We start from the raw sequence: 8424 nt of genomic DNA, 5'->3' as shown, positions 1-8424 counted from the left end.
CAATAGGGATGATCGAATGGCGGAGGCTATGAATAACCTGGCTGCTTCTGTTGCTGCACAGACTGCTGCCAAGACTCAACGTGATCTCGAAAAGAGGGGAAGAGAGATCCGTGCTGCAGAGTCAAGAGGATTAAAGGACTTTCGTCGTTACAATCCTCCCAAGTTTGAGGGTGTAACACCCCGTTTTTCAAAGCGAGGGTATATTTTTTTCAAAAGTAATTAAAACAAACAAAGAATTAAATCAGGAAATGCCTTTGGATAAATAATTGAGTCGTTATAATTTACAAGCAGCGGAAAAGTTTCTCCAATTATAAATCCAAAACATTTACACAACATCAAATGGTACATGGAACCCATTCAAATAAGAAGTCAAACTGACAATAATAGTATAAGTACAGTTTTCCAAACTAAAAATACTCCAATCCAAAAAGAAGGACACCTAGTCCCTATACGTCATCCTAATCTGATCATCCTACCAAAAAGCTATACACCTTGAGTAATCTCCACGCGCCCCGTGAGATCCTCCTATCGTAACTGCAGTCAAGCGTTCCCATCTCCATTCCCGTTCGTAGGGTACGAACCGGTAGGACCGTCCTGACTCTCATCTGAGGGCAAAGCCCAGATTTCCACAATAATTGTAAAGGGTCACCAACCAAAAAAATAACAGTTAACACAACAATTAAGTTTTTAAATGCTCAAAATAACTTTTCAATAAGCATGCACCTTAACAGGATTTTCAATATGCTAAAAGTTCATACAATACTTTGCCAATTAAAATGAAAGTAAAATGAAGTTCTCAATCTCCTAATTAACACATAACAAATCAAGAGATGGATAGATTCATGAGAAACCAATCATACAACTAAAACTGAGGATTTTCACTGAGCCAATCGATTGGGCAATCGATTGGGGTGAAGATTTTTAATGAAAATAGAATCCTGGGCTGAATCAATCGATTTGGCAATCGATTGACAGGATAACGGAGCCCCTGACTTAATACCAATCGATTTCCAAATCGATTTCCTGAAGGTTTTTAGTGAAATTTTGAACTCTGGCTTGATTCAATCGATTGGGCAATCGATTGACAGGATAGCTGAGCCCCTGACTTAATGGCCAATCGATTGGGCAATCGATTTCGTAAATGATTTTCGAAAACTGATTACAAAATCGATTGGCTAATCGATTTTGTCCATTTGGCCAAGTCCCTGTTTACTATCCAATCGATTGGGAAATCGATTTCCCTGATCGTTTTTCCAAAATTTCGTGAATTAACTCAAGTCATTCCTAATCAAGTTCACAACCTAACACTTAGCAATTCCTACGCGATTACCACGGCAATTGGGATCTCGATAACCATCATACTTACACCCAATAACCCACACATAACACTCAGCACTTTCAATGTAAATACCACAATAAATCAAAATTCAAATCACTCAATCATGAACTCAAATCAAATACGACTCGCGTGCCAAGCACCCTAATGCAATGCGTATATGCCAAAATGCATGGACTCGGAATTCCAAACCAAAACCCTCCTCGAAGGGCCGTAAATCATAATTGTACCGCCTATCGCAGGCCAAAGTACCAATTACCGAGGTGCCACCTATCACGGGTCAGCACGATTTACTAAAATGCGTAAATCATAAACGTACCACCTATCACGGGTCAGTACAGTTTACCGAGGTGTCACCTATCACGGGTCAACACGATTTACTAAAAGAAAAAGCGAGAATCGTAAACGTACCGCCTATCACAGACCAGTACTGTTTACCGAGGTGCCACCTATCACGGGTCAACACGATTTACTAAAAGAAAAAGCGAGAATCGTAAACGTACCGCCTATCACAGACCAGTACTGTTTACCGAGGTGCCACCTATCACGGGTCAACACGATTTACTAAAAGAAAAAGCGGGAATCGTAAACGTACCGCCTATCACAGACCAGTACTGTTTACCGAGGTGCCACCTATCACGGGTCAGCACAATTCACCAAAAACGTAAATCGTAAACGTACCACCTATCACGGGTCAGTACAGTTACCATGGTGTCACCTATCACGGGTCAACACGATTTACTAAAAGAAAAAGCGGGAATCGTAAACGTACCGCCTATCACAGACCAGTACTGTTTACCGAGGTGCCACCTATCACGGGTCAGCACAATCCACCAAAAATGTAAATCGTAAATGTACCACCTATCACGGGTCAGTACAGTTACCATGGTGTCACCTATCACGGGTCAACACAATTTACCAAAAACGTAAATCGTAAACGTACCACCTATCACGGGTCAATACAGTTTACCGAGGTGTCACCTATCACGGGTCAACACGATTTACTAAAAAGTAAATCGTAAACGTACCACCTATCACGGGTCAGCACAGTTTACCAAGGTGTCACCTATCACGGGTCGACACAATTTACCAAATGAAATGCATGAGCATACACAGACTCCATTCACAACAATCGTTAAGCAAATGCAGATATTAAAAGATTCCCCATTTTTAATACCCATTTAACTTAAACGACCTTCAAACAACATTAATTAAATAAGTCATTAAGAGATTCCCCGTTCTTAATACCGATTTAACTTAATGATTTTCAAAACAAAACGTTAAGCAAACAGTCATATTAAGAGATTCCCCATTCTTAATACTCATTTACCGAAACGACTTTCAAACAACATTAATTAAATAAGTCATTAAGAGATTCCCCGTTCTTAATACCGATTTAACTTAATGATTTTCAAAACAAAACGTTAAGCAAACAGTCATATTAAGAGATTCCCCATTCTTAATATACTTTTGACTTAAACGATTTTCTCGCAAAACATTCAGTAAACGAGTCATTAAGAGATTCCCCATTCTTAATACTCATTTACCGAAACGATTTTCAAAAACGATAGTTAAGTAACCGAGACATTAAGAGATTCCCCATTCTCAACGCCCAGTTAACTTAAACATTTTCCTCAAATACACATTAAGTAAACCGAGGTATTAAAAGATTCCCCATTTTTAATACTCGTTTAACTCTAATGGTTTTCAAATTCCACAGAAACAAATTCAAACATACTTTCACATTCAAACCATAATTCACAACAACCACACCAATTAACAAACATCAAGTTTCATTTACCCATAATCATACACAATGACATTCAAATTCATTTACCACGAAACATTCATCACTATAAACAAAACCTAACTCTTAGGGTTTTACCCGTAACGCACTAGTTTGGTTTTTCCCCAAATCGATACATTAAGCCCTAACAAATTCCTTCCCACACAACCACAGATAAGTCCCTAATGCAAACTAGAAGTTTGGAAGGAGCCCTTACCTCAAAGTTAGCTTTATCGAGAGTTTCCGGTTCCGCGAGAAATTCCGGTAAAATCTCCGCTCGCAACGCCGCTTCCAAGTTAGTGCACTAGCACCGTAGCACGGAGGTGAGCAACTTTCCCTTCTATCTCTTCGAGAAAAGAGGTTTGGATCTAGGAGAAACGGAGGGGTTTGTGTTTGGATCTCAAAAACCGTATTTCTTCGTTTTCGAATCAAAGAGGAAGAGTGGAGTTACGAAAACCTTGATCTAACCCTCACCCAACCTTGGGTCACTAGTTTTGAAGGAAAGGAAGCAACGAAAACGAAAAATGGAGGAGGATGGAAATTTGGTTTTTTCTTGCGTGACTGAGGAAGGAGATGGAAAATTCTATTTTCTCTCCTTTCAATTTCTTTCCTTTGTTTTTCCTTTCTTCCTTTTTCCTTCCTTCCTTTATATACTATTTTCTTTTCCTTTTCCTTCCTTCTAGTTTTCCTTTCTTTTTCCCTCCAAGCAAACATATATAAAAAATAAATATAACTTAACAAATATCTCAAAATCTAGATATTTATTAAATTACCGTTTCACCCGAAACGCCTTAAATTAACCGTAAAGTATTTTCCGCAGTTAAATTCAATTTATTTATCGACGAGAAATTCTAATTGGCATCGAAATATCTTTTTGATTATAAAACTCCAAAATATTATTAACTTTGGCTTAAAAGCCTCCGAGCCAAAATCCAAAATATACCAAAAATACATAAAAGGGTACTTTAAAATTATGGGTCTTACATTACTCCCCCCCTAAAATTAGTTTCGTCCTCGAAACTATGCATCGATAAATAACTCTGGGTGTTGTTCCCTCATCTTGCTCTCCAGTTCCCAAGTCGCATCTCCAGTAATTGGGTTCCAGATCACCTTGACCAACGAAACATCCTTGGTCCTCAACCGCTTAATCTTCCTGTCATCAATTCTCACGGGTGGTACTTCGAACGACAGGTTATCCTTTAGCTGGATCGTGTCTGGTTCGATCACGTGAGATGGATCTGCGAGATATTTCCTCAACTGCGACACATGAAACACGTCATGGATATTGGACAGTATCGGAGGTAATGCAATCCGATAAGCAACCGGCCCAATTCGTGCAGAAATCTGATATGGTCCAATGAATTTCGGAGTCAACTTCTTCGATTTCAAGGCTCTACCTACTCCAGTAGTAGGTGTGACTCTCAGAAATACATGGTCACCCTGTTCGAATTCCAAAAGTCTGCGACGCTTGTCCGCGTAACTCTTCTGGCGATCTTGTGAAGTCTTCATTTTCTCCTTGATCTTCCTTACTTTAGCTGTGGTCTGTTGCACCATCTCTGGTCCGACAATCATATTCTCACCGTCTTTATACCAACACAAGGGCGTTTGACACTTGCGCCCATATAAAGCTTCATATGGTGCCATTCCAATACTTGCGTGGAAACTATTGTTGTAAGTGAACTCAATCAACGGAAGTACATCATCCCAGCTTCCCCTATCATCTAATACACATGCTCTCAACAGATCTTCCAAGGACTGATTCGTCCTTTCAGTCTGTCCGTCCGTTTGTGGATGGTAAGCTGAACTCAATCGTAGCTTCGTTCCCAACGCTTCGTGCAATGCTCCCCAAAAATGCGATGTGAACTTCGGATCACGGTCTGACAAAATGCTTGATGGTACTCCGTGTAATCTCTAAAGGCGTCCGTTTGTGGATGATAAGCTGAACTCAATCGTAGCTTCGTTCCCAATGCTTCGTGCAATGCTCCCCAAAAATGTGATGTGAACTTCGGATCACGGTCTGATACAATGCTCGATGGTACCCCGTGTAGCCTCACAATTTCCGCAATGTAGATCTCTGTTAACTGATCTACCTTATAGGTGGTCCTTACCGGCAAAAAGTGAGCAGATTTAGTCAGCCGGTCCACTATCACCCATATAGAATCATTCTTCCTCCTTGTCTTTGGCAATCCGGTTATAAAATCCATAGAAATGCTGTCCCACTTCCATTCAGGTATATCTAAAGGTTGCAACATCCCAGCAGGTCGCTGATGTTCCACCTTCGCTTTCTGACAAGTTAAACAAGTGGATACATATTCCGCCACATGTTTCTTCATTCCTGGCCACCAATAATTCTGCCTCTCCAGGATGAATATTCAGCTTACTCTTATGCGCCTCTTCTAAAATCGTTTTCCGCATAACTGTAATCTCTGGTACACAAATCCTACCATTACACCTCAAAATATTATCTGCCCCAATCTTGAACTCATCCGTCTTCCCTTGCACTATTAGATTCCTCTTCTCTTGAATTAAGACGTCATCTTGAGAATTTGCAATGTCCTCAAGTAGTCCACTCGAGATCTTAATCATTCCGAATTTCAAAATTCCCGGTGCAAACTCTACGTTCAAGTGCAAGTCTCTAAAAGCTTCCCACAACTCTTGTTGTCTAGCCATAATTAGTGAAGACACCGATACACTTCTTCTGCTCAACGCATCAGCCACTACATTGGCCTTCCCAGGGTGGTACTGCAGTGTGAAATCAAAATCCTTGAGAGTCTCCATCCATCGTCTCTGGCGCATGTTCAACTCCTTCTGATCAAACAAATATTTCAAGCTTTTATGGTCGCTGAACACGGTGAACGTGCACCCATATAAATAGTGCCTCCAGACCTTTAATGCAAAAACAACCGTGGCAAGCTCCAAATCATGAGTAGGATAGTTCCTCTCATGAATCTTCAATTGTCTCGAGGCATAAGCCACAGCTTTCTTGTGTTGCATCAGAACACATCCTAACCCCTGGTGAGATGCATCACAATAAACTTCATAGGGTTCTTCTGATTGCGGTAATACCAATACAGGTGAGGTCGTCAATTTTCTCTTTAGTAACTGGAAGTTTTCTTCACACTTCTCCGTCCATGCGAACGGTTGATCTTTTCTGGTAAGTTGTGTCAGTGGAGCCACAATCTTAGCAAAACCTTCGATAAACCTCCTGTAGTACCCTGCCAGTCCCACAAAACTTCGTATGTCAGTGACAGTCTGAGGCTGTTTCCAAGCAAGAACCGCCTCAATCTTAGCCGGATCTACAGCGATTCCTTCCTTGGTGATCACATGCCCCAAGAAATTCACTTTCTCTAGCCAAAATTCACACTTCGACAGATTGGCATACAATCGCTTCTCGCGTAAAATCTCAAGAACTTGTCGTAAATGTTCTCCATGTTCTTCTTCAGTCCTTGAATAAATCAATATATCATCAATGAACACCACAACGAATTTATCAAGGAATGAATTAAAGATTCTGTTCATGTAGTCCATGAAAATTGCCGGTGCATTGGTAACTCCAAACGGCATAACCAGGTATTCATAATGTCCATAGCGGGTTCTGAAAGCTGTTTTCTGAATGTCTCCTTCCCTTACTCGAATCTGATGGTAACCCGACTTCAAGTCAATCTTCGAAAATATCGCGGCCCCTCTCAATTGATCCATCAAATCATCGATTCGTGGCAAAGGATAACGATTCTTAATAGTTGCCTTGTTAAGCTGTCTATAATCCACACATAAGCGCGAGCTTCCGTCCTTCTTCTTAACTAGCAAAACTGGAGCACCCCATGGTGATACACTTGGTCTGATGAATTTCTTCTCCAACAAGTCTTCAATTTGGCCTTTGAGCTCATTTAATTCCAATGGCGACATTCGATAAGGTGCCATTGAAATGGGTCCCGTTCCTGGGTGCAAATCAATGAAGAATTCCACTTCTCTTACCGGTGGCAATCCTGGAATTTCCGTTGGAAATACATCCCGATACTCGTTGACAAGTATCACATCTTCTATATCCACATTTATCTTTGCCTCCACATTGGCCAGAGACAAAAACTCATGAGTCCCTTCACTTAGCGACACTCGGAGTTTGTTAGCAGCTAAATACTTAACAACTCCTGGTTCGGGGAAAAGAACCAATTTACGAGCACAATCCAAGATCACATAATGATAAGACATCCAATCCATACCGAGGATGACCTCGAGTGATTGTAGCGGTAAACAAATTAGATTAACCAAGAAATCCCTATTCTGAATAGTCATTCGACAATGTAAACATGCTGAATTTACGGTTAAGGTCTTAGCAGGCGTGGAAACAACCAAATCAAAAGGTAAAGCAGACACAGATAACTTCAAGCGATTCACACAGTCCATAGCAATGAAGGAATGGGTTGCCCCCGAATCAAAGAGTGCAGTTAGAGTGTTACCTGCAATCTCACAATCACGCTGAATCAGATTACCAGATGGATTTCCCTCTTCAGCATTCACACAATAAATGCGTCCTCTAGCAGTAGGACGGGTAGCCCTAGCTACATTCACCACTGGTTCCACCTTTGGAGCCGTGCAATCCCTTGCCATGTGCCCCGACTTCCGACAATTGTGACAGATGGGGATGTTAGTGGTACAAGCACTAGCATAGTGTCCTTCTCCCCCACATCGGAAACATCGAAGCACTTGCCCCAATTGCCTCCCGAAATTCTGGTTCCCCGGGCGACTCTGCCCACCGTTGTTATTCTGGGGTCGATTATAAGGTTTAGCAACTTGCTTCCCCTTGTTCTGATAACTCGCCCGACTAGGGCCTCCCGAATTAAAATTCCCTACTCGGCTAGCCCTCTTGTTTTTCATATCTTCCACTTCTCTACATTTCTCCACCAGCGCTTGGAAACGTTGAATTCCCAAGGGTAAGACGGAATCTTGAATCTCATACTTCAATCCGTCTTGGAAACGATGACACATGAATGGTTCATCAATTTCTTCACGGAAGAACCTGAAATGCCTCGATAGTGATTCAAATTTAGCAGCATACTCGCCCACAGTCAGGCTCCCCTGGTGAAGTTTCAGAAAGTCGTCACCCAACTTAGTCCTGGTACTCATCGGAAAGTATTTGTCTAAAAACTTTCTTTTGAACGATTCCCAGTTCACCTCTTCGTGGGTTGCTCCCATCAATAACCTTGCACTCCTCCACCAGTACTCAGCATCCCCCAACAATATATAAGTGGCATAGCTGACCTTCACTCCCGCCTGGCAGTTAATCATTTCAAAGATCTTCTCC

Source organism: Cicer arietinum, chromosome 6 (genome assembly GCF_000331145.2).
Source record: "Cicer arietinum cultivar CDC Frontier isolate Library 1 chromosome 6, Cicar.CDCFrontier_v2.0, whole genome shotgun sequence".
Taxonomy (NCBI): domain Eukaryota; kingdom Viridiplantae; phylum Streptophyta; class Magnoliopsida; order Fabales; family Fabaceae; genus Cicer; species Cicer arietinum.
The sequence above is the reverse complement of the archived record's forward strand: the minus strand, read 5'-3'. Positions refer to the sequence as shown.